Source organism: Scardinius erythrophthalmus, assembly GCF_964197995.2.
Source record: "Scardinius erythrophthalmus genome assembly, chromosome: 18".
Classification (NCBI taxonomy): Eukaryota; Metazoa; Chordata; class Actinopteri; order Cypriniformes; family Leuciscidae; genus Scardinius; species Scardinius erythrophthalmus.
The window spans coordinates 35,508,635-35,530,646 of record NC_138238.1 but is presented as its reverse complement, the minus strand read 5'-3'; positions in this window follow the sequence as shown (position 1 = coordinate 35,530,646).

Here is a 22,012-nt window from a genome sequence, read left to right as displayed (position 1 = left end):
ACACAGCTGAAACAAAAAGAGGAACAGTCTGGTTTACACGAGACAAGCCTTTCACTCTGCCACCTGGCGGCGTTGCTACGGTTGTTGGTATTCCAAAGTTTCCTGGTGGTCTCTCTTGCCAAGCTGTCCTTATAGACCATCCAGAGGTAGATTGTTTTCCTGAAGAGCTACTGGTCATGCCGGTGGTTGAAAAGTCCACTGCTGTTCACTGTCGTCGCATCACAGTCACTGTAAGAAATGTGTCCAGTCATAATGTGACATTAAAACGTGGAATTCCAATTGCTCATCTATTCCCTGTAGATGTAATAAATACAGTCAGTGAAAAGGAGGGCCCTAAGCTGCTCACACCTCAATTGTCCCCGTCTTCTTTCAACTTTGGTGACTCTCCTGTGCCTCCTGAGTGGAAGGAGCGACTTTGTCAAAAGATGATGGAGAGAAAAGAGGTTTTCTCCTGCAGTGAGTTTGATGTGGGTTGTGCAAAGAGCACACAACACACCATTCGAGTGACAGATGATCGACCTTTCAGAGAACGTTCTAGACGTTTACCACCGGGTGATTTGGAGGACGTGAGGAAGCATCTGAATGATCTCAAAGAGGCCGGAATCATTTCAGAATCCAGAAGCCCATATGCTTCCCCAATAGTTGTGGTTCGCAAGAAAAATGGCACTATACGAATGTGTGTGGACTATAGAACGTTAAACAGGAGAACGATTACGGACCAGTATACAGTCCCTCGTGTGGAAGATGCTTTGTCCTGCCTGGGTGGTAGCCAGTGGTTCAGTGTGCTTGACCTCAGAAGCGGCTATTATCAGATCCCTTTAGCTCCTGCTGATAAAGAAAAAACAGCTTTCACTTGCCCAGCAGGGTTCTATCAGTTTGAGCGGATGCCGCAGGGGATTTGTGGGGCTCCGGCCACATTTCAGCGAATTATGGAAAGGACTGTTGGTGATATGAACCTACTGGAAGTGCTTGTGTATCTGGATGACGTGATCATCTTCGGAAGAACGCTAGAGGAACACGAGCAGCGCCTTCTTAAAGTCCTTGACCGATTGAAGGAGGAAGGATTAAAGATATCGTTGGATAAATGTCAGTTCTGCTGCCCCTCTGTTACCTACCTTGGACACATTGTGTCTAGAGATGGCATTGCTACGGACCCGGCAAAGATTGAAGCAGTGAAATCATGGCCCCGTCCAGAAAACATTACTGCTCTTCGTTCCTTCCTTGGCTTCTGTGGATATTACAGACGTTTTGTAAAGGATTTCTCCCGAGTCTGTTATCCACTCAATCATCTGCTTCAGGGCTGCATTGTATCTAGAAAGACAGGGAAAGGGGCAAAGAAAAATAAAGATATCAAAGAGCAGAGTAAAGCACAAGCAGCCACAGCAACAAAAGATTGGTACCATCCTTCTGAGAGTTTTGGAACTAGGTGGGATAAAGACTGTGAGAAAGCTTTTGAGGCTTTAAAGAGAAGTCTTACAGAGGCGCCTGTGCTGGCAATCGCCAACCCAAAACTGTCATATGTGCTGCATGTCGATGCGAGCAGGGAAGGATTGGGAGGTGTCCTCTATCAGGATCAGGGAGAAGGTTTGCGCCCAGTTGCGTTTGTCAGCAGAAGCCTCTCTCCAACAGAAAAGAATTATCCCACACATAAGCTCGAGTTTCTGGCATTAAAATGGGCTGTTGTCAACAAGTTGCATGATTATCTCTATGGAATGAAGTTTGAGGTTCACACTGATAACAATCCATTGACGTATATCTTAACTACAGCTAAATTGGACGCAACAGGGCATCGATGGTTGGCGGAATTGTCAACATATGATTTTAGTCTAAAGTATTGACCTGGAAAACAGAACGTGGATGCGGATGCATTGTCACGCCGCCCTCATGCAAATCAAAATGCTTCACATGAGAAGGAAACTCTGCTTGCCACCACAGTCCAAGCTGTCTGTCACATGTCTAAAGCCAGAGTACCTCACTGTCGCCAGTGCAGAGCTGTAGATCTCATGGGCTCATCTAAAGGTGCTGTGCCCAGAGCCTATTGTAACTTGTCATTTCTGAACACTAAGCAGTTGCCCAAATTGAGTGCAGCAGAAATCTCAAATTCTCAGCAGAAAGACCCATGCATTGGAGAAGTGTGGCGTGCTATAGTTCAGAAAAGTGCCAACCAAGCTAACAAAGAGAAACATCCTGATGTGTCATTGTTGTTAAAAGAGTGGGAGAAGCTAATAGTCAAAGACTCTGTGTTGTACAGAACAAGCCATCCACCAAACAAACCAGCTTGGCAGCAGCTGTTGCTCCCACAAGAGTTCAGAACAATTGTGCTCCAGTCATTGCATGACCAGTCGGGCCATTTGGGGGTTGACAAGACATACGGACTGATACGGGAAAGGTTTTACTGGCCTCGCATGAAAGTCCAGATTGAACAGTACTGTAAGAGCTGTCCAAGGTGTATTCAGAGGAAAACGCTGCCTAAAAGAGTTGCTGAGTTGTCGCATCTTAACAGTGATGGACCGATGGATCTCGTCTGCATGGATTTTCTGACGATTGAGCCTGACTCCAGAAATATCTGCAATGTGCTCGTAGTTACAGATCATTACACGAGATATGCTCAAGCTTTTGCAACTAAAGATCAGAAAGCATCAACTGTCGCTAAGGTTCTGTGGGAACAATACTTTGTCCACTATGGTTTGCCAAAAAGGGTGCACTCAGATCAGGGCAGGGATTTCGAAAGTCGCCTTATCCATGAACTGTTAAGCATGCTTGGCATAAAGAAATCCCGAACCACTCCCTATCACCCTCAAGGTGACCCACAGCCTGAGCGTTTCAACAGGACTCTTCTTGACATGCTTGGAACGCTGGAAACGCAAGACAAAAGTAAATGGAGTAAGCACCTCAGTCATCTTGTACATGCGTACAATTGCACAGTGAATGAGTCCACAGGCTATTCTCCATATTTTCTAATGTTTGGACGACAAGCCAGGCTGCCCATAGACGTGACATTCGGAGTTTCAAGTGACGGCACCTCCACAAAATCCTACTTGAGGTATGTCAAAAACATGAAACGTGAGCTTCAAGCCGCCTATCAGTTGGCTGGGAGTATAGCAGAGAAGAAGAATGAAGCGAACAAGCAACGCTATGATCAAAGAGTTCGTTTCTGTCCATTAGATTCCGGGGACAGGGTCTTGATCCGAAACCTTGGGTTACAAGGGAAACACAAGCTTGCTGATCGGTGGAAAGATACTCCTTACATTGTGGAGAGTCAACTGCCTGGTTTGCCCGTGTTCAAACTGAAGCCAGAGAGTGGACATGGATCTGAAAAGATACTACACCGAAATCACATTCTGCCAATCGGACAGGAAGTGCAGTTGCGGCCTGAGATGAACAAGGAGCCCTTAAAACAAAGCAGAGCCAGCAGACGGCTCAAAGCAAAAAGAAAAGGGAACTCTGATACTTCATGTTTACCAGCACCCGAACAGGATAAGATGGAGGCAACATCTGATTCTGAAGATGATGAGATGGGTGTATGGCATGACTATTATGTACCACAAACGCTGTCAGGACCAGAACCTCAAAACATTGATTACTGTGAGCCTTTTGATCTGGATTTGGATCTGGCTGTTTTGACAAGTAACTCAGAAATGGATGATGCAGTTGAAAAATCTGTCGTAGTGGAGGAGAATGACCATGTGGTACAAAATGTGACAGCAGAAAGTGTGCCACGAGAAAGAGACACTGAAATACAGACGTCAGATGTAGCTGAGAGACTTAACAGTGTAACAGAAAGCCATGACAAGACAACTCGGCCTCAGAGACTAAAGAAAGCTCCAACCAGACTAACTTATGACTTTTTAGGGACCCCAACGTCAGTGGCAGTTGGTACACATAGTGCTACTGTAGTTGAGATTAATGACCAGAAAGATTCTTTAGCCCTATCTCCTATTAAGAAATACAAAAGTTATTTTTACAAGTGGATAGGTTAAGGGGAATGTTTAATAATCTTCCTACCACAATCTTTTAAGAAAATGTGTTTATTTTCCTTAAAGTGATTTACGGTTTTAGACATGTCATGAGGGCATGACCATTTTTCTTGTGGGGGGAGAATGTAGCACCCTGCTAAATTTATCTAATGTTTATTTTGTGTTCTGTTAACAAATACAGTATCTTGAAATATGGGCCAGTTCAATTGCCCTGGTGTGTAATACATTTTTTTTGTATTATTACGCGTGTTGATTCAGTTATAAATAGAGATGTTAAAATATTATTTTTCTTTGAGAGTAACCTTTGAACCCTCTGTCACTTTATTTCGTATTGGATGGCCAGGGGTCAGTTTCATTAGTTATCCAATCAGTTCCATCCATAGAGCAGTGTAACAGCCTACCGGATTGTTGAGGGGGCGGGACTAAAGACCGAGCGGAAAAAGTTCGAAAAAAGCCTGAGAGATCGCTGCGAGCTAGCTGTAAGTTCTGTGTGATTTATAGATTGCTGTTCATCGATGTTGAGAACCAGTGGGGTATTCTGCTTGAGTTTTGTGAAGGTGCTACACTGTTAAAACGGGAAAGTGAGTGTTAGCTTGGAGCTGTTTGAATCTACAACGGAGATTCGGATGAAGTGAAACTACTGCTTACTTAGCATGTGAACTGATAGCCACGTGTGAACTGCGATGCGCATAGCCACGTGTGAACTGCCTGAAATCCAATTTGCCACCGAGTTCTGAGTGAGTATGTGAACTAAAATGAACTTGAAAAAGATATCATGAAGCTCATTCGTTTTTTTGTGGACTGTTGGCTAGTGTGCATCAGAGACTGCCATCCATGTTGCTGCCATAGATGTGCTCGGGATTCGTGCTGCAGGCCAGAGATGTCTGTGTTTTTCACACAGACGGACAGAGTTTCAGGACGGGTTTTCTTCATCGTGTATCTCACCACTGGATCAAACGGTTTGAACCAGAATGGTCATGTAAATTTTTCTGTCACCGAGGAACTGTGAGTACAGACAATATATTTTTTTTCTCTCAACTGAGCTCCAACAAGCGCGCCAACGTTGTGGTGTCACTAAACTGAGACAGTTAGTAGAAAAACCCCGGGGTATTGTTAACTGTCATTTCATTTGAACATGAGAACATTTTGAAAGGTTAACTCACCAAGTTCTGAAGAAAATATTTAAATACATTTTGAGTTTAACTTTAAATCTTTGTGGTCTGATATTTAAGTGTGTGTGAGTGAAATGTGATTTGTGTGATTTCAGTTATTTATGTTTTTTTTCAAATAAGGGTTATAGTGGCTAAGTTAAATATATATGTGTATGGGAGTTTATGCTCACAGTGAAAACAAACGAACACAGTATAGCTTTATTTCAGCTAACCAGGCCTCTCTACACTTTAGTAAGCGTTTCATGCCCGAAGTTTCAGTTGTTATATGTAAATCCTGATTTTATATTCTAGTAACCTCTCACCAATTCGTTTCCCCATGCACATGATAAATCCTAAAAAAAAATGGAATTGTGAGAAGGGTTACATATATATATATATATATATATATATATATATATTCTATGGCATTGCGGTCAAAGAGTGTAGCTGGTTAAGTGGATTTACTCATTTACTGTAGAGTTAATGAAAGTTATCATGAGCATTGAAGCAGATCATAATAACTAATGTCAGTAGACTGGGAAGATTTTAAAACGATTCATTCATTCCTAAATCGTATGACATTCATGCTGTGGAAATACATACAGTAAGACAGAACACAACACGAACGCGGCACTGCAAAGGGGCGGACTTGGCATACATTGGTTTTAAAAAAGCAAATAGCTTTTGTCAACATTTGTAAATAAGAGTAATAGATTAGCCTACTTAAGAGCAACCATTAAAAAAATCACTCAAATGATTTGTGATGTCCCCTTTATGACTTATGGAGAAAAAAAAACGAATCAGAATTGTAATTAAATCAATCTAGCTGAATGAAGGGGGCTCGATAGCACCGCAGATGGTGGATGTGCATGGTGTAGTGTGTTGTGTGTTGTGTGGTGGGGGTGTGACAGTGATATGAGGAGGACGGGTTGGTTGTTATTCTCTCTAATCAAATGAGTACTAATTAAAAGCCTTAATAGCTGTAACATAATTCAAAATTATTAATGTTGAAGTTGCAGTTTAGTACATTTAAAATGTATCAACTTTAAAAGTAATGTACAGTAGGTCATGCTGTAGACATTTGACAAACTTCTAAATTGAAAGATTTTTGAGAGCCACTGCTGACGGTTCTGGTCCAGTTAAAAATATTTTTGGAAATTTCATACAGTTTCATAAGTCTTTGAAATCCACCTAATGCTTTGCCAGTAATTCTGATTTCCCCTTTCTATGATTTTGCAACACTTAACTATATAACTCAACACTTTTTTTTATACGATCAGAGGTTTTTGCGTCATAGTGAACAGCACACCCAACCAGGAACACCACAGATGTCTCCTTTTTTAACATGTTCTCTTATTCTCCCGTTTTCTTCCATAGTCTACTTGTGAGTGATCCTTTAATTCAACACAGTCAAACTCAAAGAGGACAAATATATCGTTGTGCTGTCACCCCAGATAGCAACATTGGTTTGGCCCACATCTGGCACTTGTGGAATGCGGATCTGGCCCACATGCAGCGTGGAATGATGGCACTTGGGCGGACCGCTCCTGTTTGCCAGATCTGGGCCACAAGCAGGCCATAGCAATGCCACATGTCAGCCAAGAGCAAAGAAATAAACCAGAACAGGACCTTATCTGAGCCACAAAGTCTGTGTATATTAAATATGGAGGCATTTCAGCCTTAATAAGCCTGTTAACAAGCAGAATCACTGAAGGAAAGAAGAGAACAGAAAAAGAGACAAGCAGAAACACAAAAATTACAACTGACTTCTGCCACAGTCTTGGATGAAATCAACTGAAGATAAAAGAAGACATTAAATAATGTGTATTTGTATATTCTCTAATGTGTTTCATTTGAAATCACCATAACAGTGATTAGTGTTTCCATTAGTTGGGCTCTTTGAATATTGAATAACATATTATTAAATGCATTACTTTTATATAGATTTATATATTAAGTTGCTCAAGCAAGTGGTAAAATATTTAATCTTGTTTTAATTATATAAATATTTAATATTTAATTACTTGTCACCGGGTGAAAAAGAGGGAACTATGAGAGCGGAACTAATTGCCCGGGGGAAGACTTCCGGTGCGACACTAGGCCGGCGTTGACAAGCGGCAGCTGCAGCGGCTAATCAAGCAGCTATTGGAGCGTGAGAGAGAGAAGACTTCGGCTGGACTGCGGGTGTAAGCCTTGGTTGCACCGTGAGTCTGTTGAATTGCAGTTTTATTGTGGAAATGAGCACAAGTGAAACCTTGCAGTGTGTTGGTGAATATACGAGTGTGGGAATTGTGTTTCTACTGTCCACTCGCAGTCACAGCTGTTCATTCCTCTCCCTGCCTGAGCCCTGTTGAAAGAGAATGCTGAAACTGCTGAGATACGTCCATGTTCATATCTCTCTCTGTCTGATCCCCGAAAAAGAGAAAGCTGAAGAAGAGAACGCGGAAGCTGTGAATTATGTTCATTTCTCTCTCTGTTTGAAACTGCTGAGGTACGTCCATGTTATGTTCATATCTCTCTCTGTCTGTGCCCCGAAGAAGAGAAAGCTGAAGAAGAGAACGCGGAAGCTGTGAATTATGTTAATTTCTCTCTCTGTTTGAAACTGCTGAGTTGAGTTCATATTATGTTCATATCTCTCTCTGTCTGAGCCCCGAAGAAGAGAATGCTGAAGAAGAGAATGCAGAAGCTGTGAATTATGTTCATTTCTCTCTCTGTTTGAAACTGCTGAGTTGAGTTCATATTATGTTCATATCTCTCTCTGTCTGAGCCCCGAAGAAGAGAACGCTGAAGAAGAAGACTCAGTTATTAACTGCTGGATTCTGTACTCACCAATTGCTGTTCTGTGAACAGAGAACCTGTTATCCGCCGCTGCATTCTGCCATTGCTGTTCTGTTGTAGGAAGAAGACTCAGTTATTAAAGGGTTACTTCAGGATTTAGCATTAAGCTTTGTATTAGTAGAAAACCTGTAGTATTTTCGAATTACCATGCTTTCCCCCCTCATATCCCCCTGAGAGGAGAGATTTATGTATTTTTTGTCTGGAAAAAATCCTCCGATGACGCAAAAATCGTCATTTTGCGTCATCGGAGGATTTTCTGTCCAGAGGCTAAAGACTACAGCCAGTAGATGGCGTTGTTCCGCATGTTTTCAACCCGCCCATAGAGGGTGGGATCTCACTCACAGAATGTACACAGTATCAGCCGTCTTTCTTTGGAAGCTAAGCTAGCATGCTCTTGTTCTGTGGAGAAAGCTGAATAATAGGAGAAAGCTGAGTAAGTAGGGGTTACCATCTTTTTCCCGGACTTGTCCGGCGGGCGAGATCGTTAAAAATGTCCGGGATTCGGCTTTTGCGTTCTGCGGTCGCCATTCAATGTTTACATGCACACCTCTCGTTTCAATCTAGCTGAATTAATTCCGATCGGTGAATCTGACTGTAGTGTTTACATGAACGCTAAACAAGGTTAGGATAGGTTGATGTGCGTTTTAACATTGCTAAGAAAATTCCCGCTCCTCCGTGAGAGATGCGAGACCCGGCGCGTCTCAGTAATGAAGCCACCGGCCTCGCGCCGTTCTCCCGCGGCCGTCAGCCTCGTCCTGCTCGCCACAGTAAACATGATGAATGGCGACTGTAGAACGCAAAAGCCGAATCCCGGACATTTTGGGTCTCTAAATCCCTGGCAAACTCATCACTTACTTAGGCTAGCCTTGTTGTTTTCAACTGTGCTCTCTAACCGGTAGGCGTGGCCTCCTAAGGCAGCGAAGCAAGTGCATTCTGGGAGTTGTTGTCTTTCATCCACATAAGCCAAAAATAAATTTTCTGGCTTTTCTCAGTCTAGAAAGCTCCAAATTCAAAAATTTCTCCACATTTCTTCTACTTAAATGACCTATTTTAAATACACATTCATCTTCCCAGAGGTGAAGTATCCCTTTAACTGCTGGATTCTGTACTCACCAATTGCTGTTCTGTGAACAGAGATCCTGTTATCCGCCGCTGCATTCCGCCTGCTGCTGCCCTGTGAAAGAAAGGTGACACTCAGTTATCTGATACTGTCCTGTGAAAAGAGAAATTCCACTGTCTGCCGCTCCCTACCTGTAGTCCCTTGTGGCCTGCCCACGACCTACTGTTGTCTGCTGCTCTTCATTGGAAGGTCCCGGTACTCTGTCCAACCTCCCCACTGTGGTCCTACCCAGACATCCGCTGCTACTTACCTGAAAGCCAACGCCCTTTGTCCCCTCACCCTGCTGTTCTGTAAAAGGAGATGACCAACTGCCGGCTGTCTCGAGTCTTCCTCCTTTATAGATTCCTTTGACCTGTTTCAACGAGTGCCCCCTACGAGGAGTCCTGTGTCAGTGACATTTTCTTAGAGTTTTTTTTACATTCAATAAAAAGAATCAAGCTTTTATATCATGTCGTTGTCTTGCCTCGTTGGTGTACTTTGGTGTAGCTCCTCCGGAGTGGTGGTTGTTCTCGGCTCTAGCGGCCTGTGACATACTTATATTAAAATCGCAAACATTTTAAATTAAAACTTAATTTACTTAAAACTACTTAAAACTACTTACTACTTAAAACTACTTACTTAAAACTTAAAACTTAAATTAAAACTAAATTAAAACCTATTCCCACTAACCTACTTCAAGCCATTTCATCCTCAGTTGTACCCACACTCACACACATCAGGCTCAGGGTCTTTATTCTGCCCAGTGGCTCTCCGGAGCACAGGCGTTGCGGCCTGCGTGATCGGTCTAGCAATGTCCACCCTGGTGGTTCAGAAGTTCATAGTTGGCTCAGCCTGGTTGATATGGTGGATGCAAGGTTCGGTTCCTGGACTCCCCAATTTCCCAGGTTAGGTTGTTCGGTGACGCTGCAGTTCTCTGCTGCTCAGGAGCAGATGGAGGAGGTCCAACAGCCCGCTGCTGCCATCACCCAGCCGCTGGTGGTAGTTCCTCCACCTGCACGTCTCCGAGGGCGCCCACCTGCCGCCGCTCAAGCTCCCGCTGGACCACCACAGCAGCCTTCACTCAGGCCTCAGCAGAGAGCTAGCCACAGGCAGGCCGCCCAACCTGTATCTGAATCTGCCCAGTTGGCAAGAGCTCGGGGATGGAGTAGAGAGCTTTTGGAGATGGTCTCCGATCCACTCCCTCCCCCCGGTGGAGGACCGGGAGGAGTCTTTGTTTGTGTGGGTCTGTTCCGCCGCAGTGGGGCTGTTCTCGTAAAGCGGAGCCAGCGGTACCTATGTTTTCAAAGAAAGAGCAAATTTCCTCTGTTCCTGAGTCCATAGAGGTTTAGACTGTTAGTGCGTGACCCTGTACAGCCTTGCAACCTTCAGCTACCTTCAGCTTGCTTCGCCAGCCAACAGTTGGGTGCGGTTTCGCCTTCTCACGCACTCTCTGAGGTCATCTAGAGACAGGTAAGAGTCGCACTACACACTCAGTCCCTGTCTCAGGCCTTTCGAGCTGGGACCCTGTTTGTTGCCTGAAGGCTGTGGTATCCGTGGTTCCGCTGCTTCGCTCAGTTGTAGTACTAGGGCTGTGTTGAAAAAATCGATTCACCGATTCTGAATCGATTTTCATATTAATTTCTAAAGATCGATCCGTAACTCAGAGGATCGATTTTCCCCGTGAACTTTAACTTGCTGCGTCATTGAATTCACGCATGCGCGCGAGGTGGAAGGACATTAAAACAACGTCAGTAACGTTAAGCATGCGGTTGCTTTGAAAACTCCAGAAACGCTCAAAGCTGCGATCTGACACCATTTCGGGTTCAGAAGCAATGCAGAGAACGAGCTTGACAAAAGCAAAGGTTTTCTAAAGGTTTTGTAAGTTCAAATTTTATTTACATTCTGTGTAGAGATGCGCGGTTGGCGGTTACAGCCGCGGACTCCGCGGATAAACCGTGGATCGGGCGGATGTCGTGACGAAAAATTATATTTTAATTAAATTCGGATGGGTGGCGGGCGGTTAACCAATCAAATAAAAAATGTTATGTATGCATACATTAAGTGGATGGCGGGCGGGTGCGGTTTTGAAAATTGGTCAAAAACGATGGTGCGGAGACTGCGGAAGGATGAGTTTTGTGATGCGGTTGAAGTAATAGCCCATCCGCGCATCTCTACTCTGTTTACTGTGAAGCCAGTAACCAACAATCTGTTTACATTTGCACTGGCTTAGAACAAATGTGTTCTAAATGTTGATCATTAAAATAAAAAATAAAGGTGCATTTGCATCTGAACTATAGTCAAGTCAAGTCAAGTCAAGTCAAGTTTATTTATATAGCGCTTTTCAAAACACAGGTTGTATCAAAGCAGCTTCACAGTAATAAATTAGAACAATACATCAATGTTTGTTTCTAGTGGAACGTCTACGTTTGGTAATGCTGATCAATAGTATCGTTGATTGATTAATTCAATTAAATATCCCCAAATATCCCCAACTGAGCAAGCCAAAGGCAACAGTGGCAAGGAACCGAAAAACTCCATCAGGTGACCTAATGGAGAAAAAAAAAACCTTGGGAGAACCCGGGCTCAGTCGGGGGCCAGTTCTCCTCTGGCGTTTATGAACTAGAGGTCGGATTTAACTGTAGGATTAAAAGTATTATATGAATGCCTGGCTGAAGAGATGCGTCTTTAATCTAGTTTTAAACTGGGAGAGCGAGTCTGAGCAACGAACAGTATCCGGAAGACTATTCCAGAGTTTTGGTGCTAAATGTGAAAATGTTCTCCCTCCTTTGGTGGACCTAGATATCCTAGGTATGACCAAAAGCCTCGAATTTAGTGACCTTAAAGAGCGCGATGGATTATAGGGCGATAGAAGATCCGTTAAATAGACTGGAGCTAAGCCGTTTAGGGCTTTATAAGTCAGTAGCAATACCTTGTAATTAATACGGGACTTTATAGGTAACCAATGTAGAGATGATAAAATCGGTGTTATATGATCATATTTTCTTGATCTAGTTAGAACTCTAGCGGCGGCATTTTGGACTAACTGTAGCTTGTTTATTGAGGATGCAGGACAACCGGCTAATAACGCATTACAGTAATCTAGTCTCGAGGTCATGAATGCATGAACTAACTTTTCTGCATCAGAAACAGATAGCATATTACGTAGCTTAGCAATGTTTCTAAGGTGGAAAAAGGCAGTTCTTGTAACATATGAAATATGATTTTCAAAAGACAGGTTGCAGTCTAATATAACACCCAGGTCTTTTACTGTAGAGGATGAAGTAACAGGACATCCTACTATGTTAAAGTTGTATTGTGAGAGGTTTTGTGGGTGGTTTTTTGAACCGATAAGTAGTACCTCTGTCTTGTCTGGATTTAATAAAAGAAAATTATGCGTCATCCAATCTTTTATATCTTTAACACACTCTGTCAATTTGGATAATTTAGCGTTTTCATCTGGCCGTGATGAAATATAGATTTGAGTGTCATCAGCATAACAATGGAAACTAATTCCATGTTTCCTTATAATATTTCCAAGTGGCAGCATATATATTGAGAATAATAGAGGGCCTAACACAGATCCCTGCGGCACTCCATAGTTTACTGGAGTTATGATCGATTTTTCTCCATTTAAATAAACAAAATGGCAGCGGTCAGATAAATACGATCTAAACCAGCTTAATGCTTGTCCTTGAACACCAGTATAATGTTGTAGTCGATCTAAGAGTATTGTATGATCTATAGTATCGAACGCAGCACTAAGATCAAGTAAAACTAATATTGAGATACAGCCTTGGTCAGAAGCTAAAAGTAAATCATTTGTGATTTTAACGAGCGCAGTTTCAGTGCTATGATGCGGCCTGAACCCAGACTGAAACTTTTCATAGGTGTCATTTTCTTGTAAGAAAGAGCCCAGTTGAGCGGACACAACTTTTTCTAGTATTTTAGACATAAAAGGTAGATTTGAAATGGGTCTATAATTTACTAGATTATTCGGATCTAATTGTGGTTTCTTAATGAGAGGTTTTATAACTGCCAGTTTAAATGTTCTTGGAACATAACCTAAAGATAAAGACGAGTTAATAATATTGAGGAGAGGCTCTTCCACTACAGGTAACACTTCTTTCAATAGTTTAGTTGGTATGGGATCTAGTAAACATGTTGTTGTTTTAGATGAAGTAAAAAGTTTATTTAACTCTTTTTGTTCTATAGTTGTAAAGCACTGTAATTGTTCTTGCGGGGTGATAATTGAGGCTGAATTATAAGGCGCGATTGAGGATTGAACGTTTACAATTGTGGTTCTGATGTTTTCTATTTTCTCAGTGAAGAACTTCATGAAATCATTACTACTAAACTGTAATGGAATATTTTGTTCAGGAGACATCTGTTTATTTGTTAGTCTCGCCACTGTGTTATAGCTATAGCAGCTTTTTGGAAAATTCTTAATGTCATTTTTAATAATACATCAGGTTCGCGTCTAAATAATCGGTCTACTGGTGCTGATATACCTCTGCGTCCTCGGTCGTCTACACCAGTGCAAGTTTGTGAAAGCAGTTGTATCAACACTCTGGAAGGGGGATTGTTCTTTACAACCACCAATACTCCATTAATTTGCAGTTGAATGTCTATAATAATAGTATCAATATGTTGCATAACTACAGTCCTGTAATTCAGGTAACAGCTGGAAAAAAATGCTTTTTTCAAAAACCATTATCTAAATCTCGAAGATCGGATCGGATCGAATCGGATCGAATCGAATCGAATCGAATAATGATAATCGATTCAAGATCTTGAGAATCGGAATCGAATCGATTCTTGAAATTTGAATCGAAACCCAGCCCTATGTAGTACTACATGGTGCTCCTGGCTGATCCAGTGGTTCCCCCGTACCTACAGACTGGGCTTCATTAGCTGGCATTGAGTGCTTTCGAGGACCCGGTATTTGTATAATTTGAATTAATGTTGCATTTGACAATTTGCAGTCAATCTAAAAGATGTCCAAAATAATTGATTAATATTAGATTTGACAAATTTTCATAGTGTAAAGCTTCAAATGTTACACTAAAGTCCAGAATAGAGTGTCATGTTGAAAATAAAATCTTAATTTCTCTCAGGTTTGTGGTCCAACCATACCTAAGACCTGTGATGGTTTAACCACTTACATTGGCATGTGCTTTAAAATCAGTCCAGATAATGTTGTAAACAGATCTGTGCCAAAGACTCTGAGAGGTCAATGTATGGCATTCTACCAAATCCAAGCAAGTCTTCTTCATACTGTATATACTGTATTACATGATTATTCAGATTAAATGAATATATGATGCAATTATGCATTTCTCCAACTTCATAATGCCCAACATCACAAATTGATATTGCTTTTTTAATGGATGGATCTGGAAGTGTAAATAATCTGGATTTTAAAAAGATGAAGGCTTTTGTTATAGAAATGATCAAAAGTTCCCTTTCAATCGGGCACATTCGACGTAGTCGATGTGTCGACTGATTGGGATCACGCTAGGTAGCCTGTCATCTTCGAAAATTGTAAAAACGAGCCAATGGACATTGGTGTGCGTGAATCGCATCACACGCCCCGCCCCGCAGCGCGGGTATAAATACGGAAGTGGATGCACGCACCAGTTGTCTTTCGCTTCGGAGCCGATCGGATTTTCTGATGTCTCTGAAGAGTGTTGTCTCACAACGAACGAGTGTGTCGGTGCTTCTTCAGGAAGTCTTTCCCGGTGCTGGTGTTTACCGCAGATCCAGCGGTTCCCCCGTACCTACAGACTGGGCTTCATTAGCTGGCATTGAGTGCTTTCGAGGACCCGGTCACGCCTTCTCACGCATTCTCTGCCGCTACCTAGAGACAGGTTTTTACATCTCAGACCTTGCTTTTGGCTGCCTTCGGGCCTTCCGAGCTGGGTCCCTGTCTCTAACCCGCTGCCTCATTCTGAGTATGTCTCTGATACCTTGGGCCCCCTGTATTGGTCCGTTGTAGCACTGAAAGGTGCTCCCGACCGACTCAGCCGGTTCTTGTATCGTCAGACTCGGCTAGACGATTCAGTCCGTCCGGCATCCGCCTATGTGCAGCGCTGTTTGTTACACATCTGTGTTCCAAATTGCGCTGCCATGTGTGCGGTCATCGCTTCCTACTGGCGAAGGTTGCTATCGAGTCGTTCCTCCAGCCGATTTGAAAATAGGCTTCTAAGTGAGGCGAGTTCTTCATTGTACTCAAACTATAGTGAGTTAGACCATTAGGGACCTGTTTGCTTGATTCGGGCCCATTTTCTAAGCCTCTGTTCAAGTTACTACAAAGTACACATTGCTAATGCCCATCCCTATGAATGGTCTGCAGCGTGGGGCCTGAGATGCAGCCGCATATAAATGGTTTCCTCCATATGATGACGGCTTCAGCACTGACTTTATGACCAAGTTCCTAGGTAGCCGTGGCAGAGCAGCATGCTCCGTGTGTAAACAACACCTAGTATGCTGTCAAACCCTTAGCAGTGTTCAGACCTTTTGTTTCTCCAGGCTAATTGCTCCTAGAACAAGTGTCTATTAAACTTAGCTTAGGGGCCATGTATGACGGGCAGTGTTGGGAAGGATACTTTCAAAATGTATTCCGTTACAGAATACACGCCCAAAAATATAATTTGTAACGTATTCCGTTACGTTACTCAATCTGAGTAATGTATTCTGAATACTTGGATTACTTCCACATTGAATTGCATTTTATATCAAATCCTGCTTAATAAACAGGCCTATTCTTGTGGGGTGGGGGTGCGGTGATGCGGTGGTGACGCATATGTCAATAAAGCACCTAAAAGCTGTCACAAAGAACCGGCAAAAGTAATAATCATGAATATGTCAAATATAGAAAGGAGAAATTGTAATTTTTTATTAATAAACAAGTGTTTTCTTTGTCAGTGTCGGCAACAAAGATGAAGTTGACGATGCTGACTCGCGATCTTTACCCCTGTCTTAAAGTAAAATGATGACTGTGAAAAAAAGCAGTATTTAATTAAATACATTTATGATGATATTACTACATTTTCAGCTCAATCTGTGTTCATTTTGACCACGAAACATGCGCTGTCACTTTAAGTCAGCGTTTGCGGCACAGCAGAAATAGACTCGGTGTGGAAACGATCGCTGCACTGCTGTATACGCAACGCAACTGGGACAGATAAATGGACCGCAGTGTGAAAGCTCTAATCTGTTAACATGGGTAAAAAAAAAAAAAAAAAAACGCACTGCAAACAGAGTATGTGTGAAACAGCCGTTGATTTATGAAACCAGCTCCAGTTCACGCGCTGCCGCCTCCGTGTCCTGATTATCTTTTGTCTGCTATATTTATTTTATTTTTAATCCAGGCAATTGGTTGATGAAACATTGATTAAAATTAAGATACAATTAATACAAAATGAAATTCACTTTAAAGAAAGGCTTTGTGCTTTTTGTTTGAGGTCTCTGTAAGAGTTTTAAAGCAGTCTTTTAGTGCTGCGTTCAGAGCGCTCACGTCCATAACGGAGAACTGTTACGACCGTAACATTGTTTTGTTTTTTTTCTCATAAATGCGACTACGAAAAATAAAATAAAAATAATATTTTATGTTCTTTGGAGAGCCAACCCTTCTTCATCCGGTGAGTAGTATTACTTTTGGTTTGCGCAGTGTAGCCTAATTCACAGAATAACAAAATATATATATTTTGCCACCTAAAAAGTTAAAGATTTTTTGTGTCACACGTTTATTTCCCTAAATTTAAACATATTAAATTGAACATATTTTAACATATTCAATTTAAAACGCATGTAGACCGATATTTTTCTAATGTCTGGACTCCTTTATTAAAGGAGTATGGATATATAAAAAGACGTTTCACTATTGGTATTAATGCATTTTCTGAGAATTTATTTCAAGTTTTGACTGCACGTATTTGAAAAAAAAAAACGTAGGCCTACTTTAAGATGCTTCTTCAGATTTGAGGTGGAGTCTTTGGACGCTGAAAGGAGGTTGGTTGCTGGCAAGCAGAGGTTGCACTGCACAGTTATATTTCGTTCTCCCTTCTCTTTCTTTTATGTGAAATGCTGTTTGAATTTCCAAGATATAACACATTCTTGCCCAGGCTCTGTTGTTCCTGCTCCATTTCTACCTCTAGCTCCCGCTGCTCCTCTTCCGACTTGGATTGTGACTGGTCACGCAAACCGCGCATTTTTTCATTTTCATATTGGGGCTTCTGGGAAATGCATGGAGTTGACTTAATTTATTTAGAGAGTGAATAAACTCGTGAAACAGAGAAGTATCGTCATGTAATCCATTGATTTCAACAATGTAACTGTATTCTAAAAACCAACTATTTAAATTGTAACTGTAACGGAATACAGTTACTCATACTTTGTATTCTGAATACGTAACGCCGGTACATGTATTCCGTTACTCCCCAACACTGATGACAGGCATGCAGTAAGGACGGCTTGGGCTTACCTCACACTGCATTGGCATTCAGTTGCCTCGAGTTGTAGCAGTTTCCTTGCTTGATTCCACTGCTCAGCAAGATGCACAGTCCAGTTCAGCGACCGTTGTACACACGCTTCCCTCGCATATCACAACTCACCCGCTGGCTCCTCCAATGGCGTCAGAAGCTTCTGAGGTCGCTTCTTCCACTTTAAAAATTCCAGCCTGCTCAATCGTGCCGCCCAGGTGGCCTCACGACAGCTTGTTGCCGAAGAGAGTGGAGACTCCATCCCCAGGCATTCCAGCTGTCCAAATGTCTTCGGGGTCGCACAGTTACATCTGTTGCTGCTCTGGTTTGTTCCCTTGCTAGTTGTTTACTCCCTTAAACATGAAGACACTGGCTCACAGCTGACGCCAGGGTCTACGCAAAGTGCATTAATAAAAACCCCAGCGAGCCTTCCTGCACATCACTGTGCTAAGTCTGGTTAGAGGAGCATGTTCTTTAGTTGCCCTGTAATGGCCCAACTAGGACCTCGTTCCCTAGACCTCTTCCTCTGAGATTCTCAGGGATGGGGCACCGTTGGCACCCGCACCGGGCTGAAGAAATCCAGGTTCTGTTGTGGTGGTTCAGCTATCTACCTCTGAAAGAGCTTAGATACTTTTACTTCTGCGAGAGTTCCCTTTAAAGAAAAGAGGCTTGCCTACGATCTGAAGTAGAACCTGTTTGTTGTTGGTGTTCTTCTCACGGGAAGACCCCCGAGAGTGTTCGATCACTTCTGTGCTTCCTTCCTGCAGAAGATGGTTCGGAGTGTGGCTGTTCCGCTCCACCCTCAAAAGGATGTTGCCCTTAAAGCACATCAGGACTTGATCGTCAGGTTCCTGAGCGGTGCAAGGAGATGAAATCTTCCTTGCACCCCCTCTATACCTTCTTGGGACCTATCTCCAGTGCTACTGCACTCTGAGACCTCCCCTGAGTACTACAGGTAGTTGAGTTAAAAATCTGTTCTCCTACTTGCTTACTCTATCGAGAACACATTTTCGTTCAATGAATCGTGCCTGGTTTCGGGCCGGCTAACTCTCATTAATTGAGACCCTGGCCTGGATTGTGCCCAAGGTTCCTACCTCTCCCTTAAAATGGGACCAGGTGGTGAGCCTGCAAGCACTGCCCCGGAGGAGGCAGACCCAGCCCTGACTTTTCTCTGTTCCTCCCGCTAGTGCAGGGTTTAGGACAGAATGCAAAGTCTCAGAACATCTCCAGCTCTTGTCTGTTGCGGAAACCAGCTGAAAGGAAGGCGGTTTCCATGCGGAGGTTGGCCTACTAACAAATTTGTGTGGCCATCATTTTGGTGAAATTCCAAGGCGCACCACCTGGGTAGTGAGCTCCTCCATAAAGAGAGTGTTGTAGCTCCTTCCTGGGTGTTGACATGAGTGCCTCGCTGACAGATTAAGAGTTGTGGGCTGGGCGACACCAGCACATTCGCTAAGAAATTAGCCTATGTGTCGAGCCGGTGGCTTAGTGGGCTCCCTTCTCACGAAGCCAGCTTCACCTTAGCCTGATTTGTAGTGTTGGCTTGCTGTGCCATTCCCCTCCTATGGACTGGATAAGTGCGCTTTGCTCCAGTTGAGTTCCCTCTTCCGAACCCTGTTGAGTTCCTCCTCAGCCCGTCGGTGTTGGACGTGGCGGAGTATCCGATACTAGACCTATCACTTTTATGCTTGTGTAACCTGTGTTAGGTGGGGTCCATATGTTTTGATCCCTACGGTGATCCCATATGTGTATTCTTCCATGGGTTGACTCCCTGCGGCGAGCCCGTGTCTTCCCTTGGCAGAGCCTGCTCTGCCATCACTGACCTATCCACTTTTTTAAATAAAAATCATTCATCAAAAAATAGGGTTATTAAAATATTAAAAATGAAAAACCGTTATTGAAATCATTACATTCATGAAGAGTTACAATTATCATTGAATTTTTCTTAGGTTGGCAATGACAAAGCAATAAGGGAGCTGGCAATTATTGCATCTTTACCCACCAATAACCATGTGTTCAAAGTAACCAATTTTGATGCGCTGGAAAGTATTTGTGAAAAACTCAAAGAGAACATTATTGTGTCACGACCGGGTCAAAAACAAAACAGAGGACTCAAATGCAGCAAAAACAAAAGGTGAACTTTAATAAAATAACACAATACAAAGAATAACAAAAATACCCACAAGGGGGGAAAATACTTAAACAAATCTTAAACTGGAACAACACTAGGAACAAACACAAAACTTAGACAACGTAACAGCACAGGACTACAGACACAAGGAGACTAAATAGGGGAACAAACAAAGGAGGGTAACGAACACAACAGGTGGAGCAAATTAACCAATAACTGGATAACAAGATGGGAGGGGCTAAACGGCAGACATGAGCACATGGCTCAAAACAATAAAATACCCATGTGCATGACAAGACAGGACAGGCATGTGACATAACCCCCTCCTTAAGGAGCGGCTACCAGACGCTCCACTAGGACAGGAGGGACAGACCGGGGCGGGGCGGGACGGGAGGGACAGACCGGGGCGGGGCGGGAGGGACAGACCGGGGCGGGACTGGAGGGACAGACCGGGGCGGGACTGGAGGGACAGACCGGGGCGGGACGGGAGGGACAGACCGGGGCGGGACGGGAGGGACAGACCGGGGCGGGACGGGAGGGACAGACCGGGGCGGGGCGGGACGGGAGGGACAGACCGGGGCGGGGCGGGACGGGAGGGACAGACCGGGGCGGGACGGGAGGGACAGACCGGGGCGGGGCGGGACGGGAGGGACAGACCGGGGCGGGGCGGGACGGGAGGGACAGACCGGGGCGGGACGGGAGGGACAGACCGGGGCGGGACGGGAGGGACAGACCGGGGCGGGGCGGGACGGGAGGGACAGACCGGGGCGGGACGGGAGGGACAGACCGGGGCGGGACGGGAGGGACAGACCGGGGCGGGACGGGAGGGACAGACCGGGGCGGGACGGGAGGGACAGACCGGGGCGGGACGGGAGAAACAAACTGTCCATAAGACGGCCAGGGTGGAGAAGATTGTCCATCGGGTGGCCAGGGAGGAGACGACCCCTCGGGCGGCCAGGGAGGAGACGACCCCTCGGGCGGCCAAGGCGGAGACGACCCCTCGGGCGGCCACGGCGGAGACGACCCCTCGGGCGGCCACGGCGGAGCAGATAGTCCATCGGGCGGCCAGGGAGGAGACGACCCCTCGGGCGGCCAGGGAGGAGACGACCCCTCGGGCGGCCACGGCGGAGACGACACCGGCTCAGGAACTGGAACAGACTCCACCGGCTCAGGAACTGGAACAGACTCCACCGGCTCAGGAACTGGAACAGACTCCACCGGCTCAGGAACTGGAACAGACTCCACCGGCTCAGGCACTGGAACTAGAGTCCTGCACGGGTTCGGGTACCCGACGGGTGACCCGCAAATTTTGCTCAAACGGGTGAAAAATATCCAACTGTGTCGGATACGGGTGCGGGTCGGGTCGGACACGGGGGAAACACGGGTCTAAACAGGGTTTAAAACACTCACATGCAAACGTAAAACGTATTAAAAATATATGCATATTTTTAGGAACACGTCTACAAAAATATTCCTGTATTTCAAGTTGATAAAATAATTTGAAATACACATCAGTTTATTTGTGCCCACGCGACACGCCCTCCCAGGATCTATAACGTTACCTAGGCTACTTTCAGTTTAAAAAAAAAAATCCTCATAACCGCGTGCGCGATCTGCTTGCAGTCGTCGAGATGGATGCTGAGGAGTTGAAGAAAAGAATAGCTAGTGGAGATTGTAAAGTTGTCGACAATACGTCATCAAAAGTCAAGTCCAGTGTGTGGGAGAAATTAGGAGTTATCTGAAGAAAACAATATTGTGAAAGGCTTTGCTGCATGCAGTTTCGTGTTGGATAGCCGTGGAACTTCCATCGCCGAGGAAGCACGCAGATAACTGTGGTAAGTTAACAAAGCAAGCAGTTCTATCGAACAGTATTTTTCATATTTAACACTGTTAAGTATGTGTGGTGTGCAGGGCGTGTTTGAACGCAAAATTGTCAGATGTAGGCTAAACGAAATTGCGTGCCAGATAGTGTTGTAGCCGCGTCTGTTGTAGGCTGCTCAGTTTTCTTCTTGTAAGTTACCGGCCTTTTGACAGCTTCGGCTGAAGTTGTCCTTGTGTTAATTCTTGTCGTTTTAACTTCTGTATGACCTGGCAATAAACATTTTTGTAATTGTGTCTATAATGTGATTGGCTAAACTGATTTTATTTCGGGTTCGGGTCGGATGTCGGTTCTATTTTAAGCGGGTCGGGTCGGGTGCGGATTTTAATTAGTGCTGTTGACGGATAACGGGTCGGATGCGGTTTGAAACACTGCGGGTACGGGCGGGTGCGGATTTACAAAATCAGACCCGTGCAGGACTCTGACTGGAACTGGCACCACCGGCTCAGGCACTGGA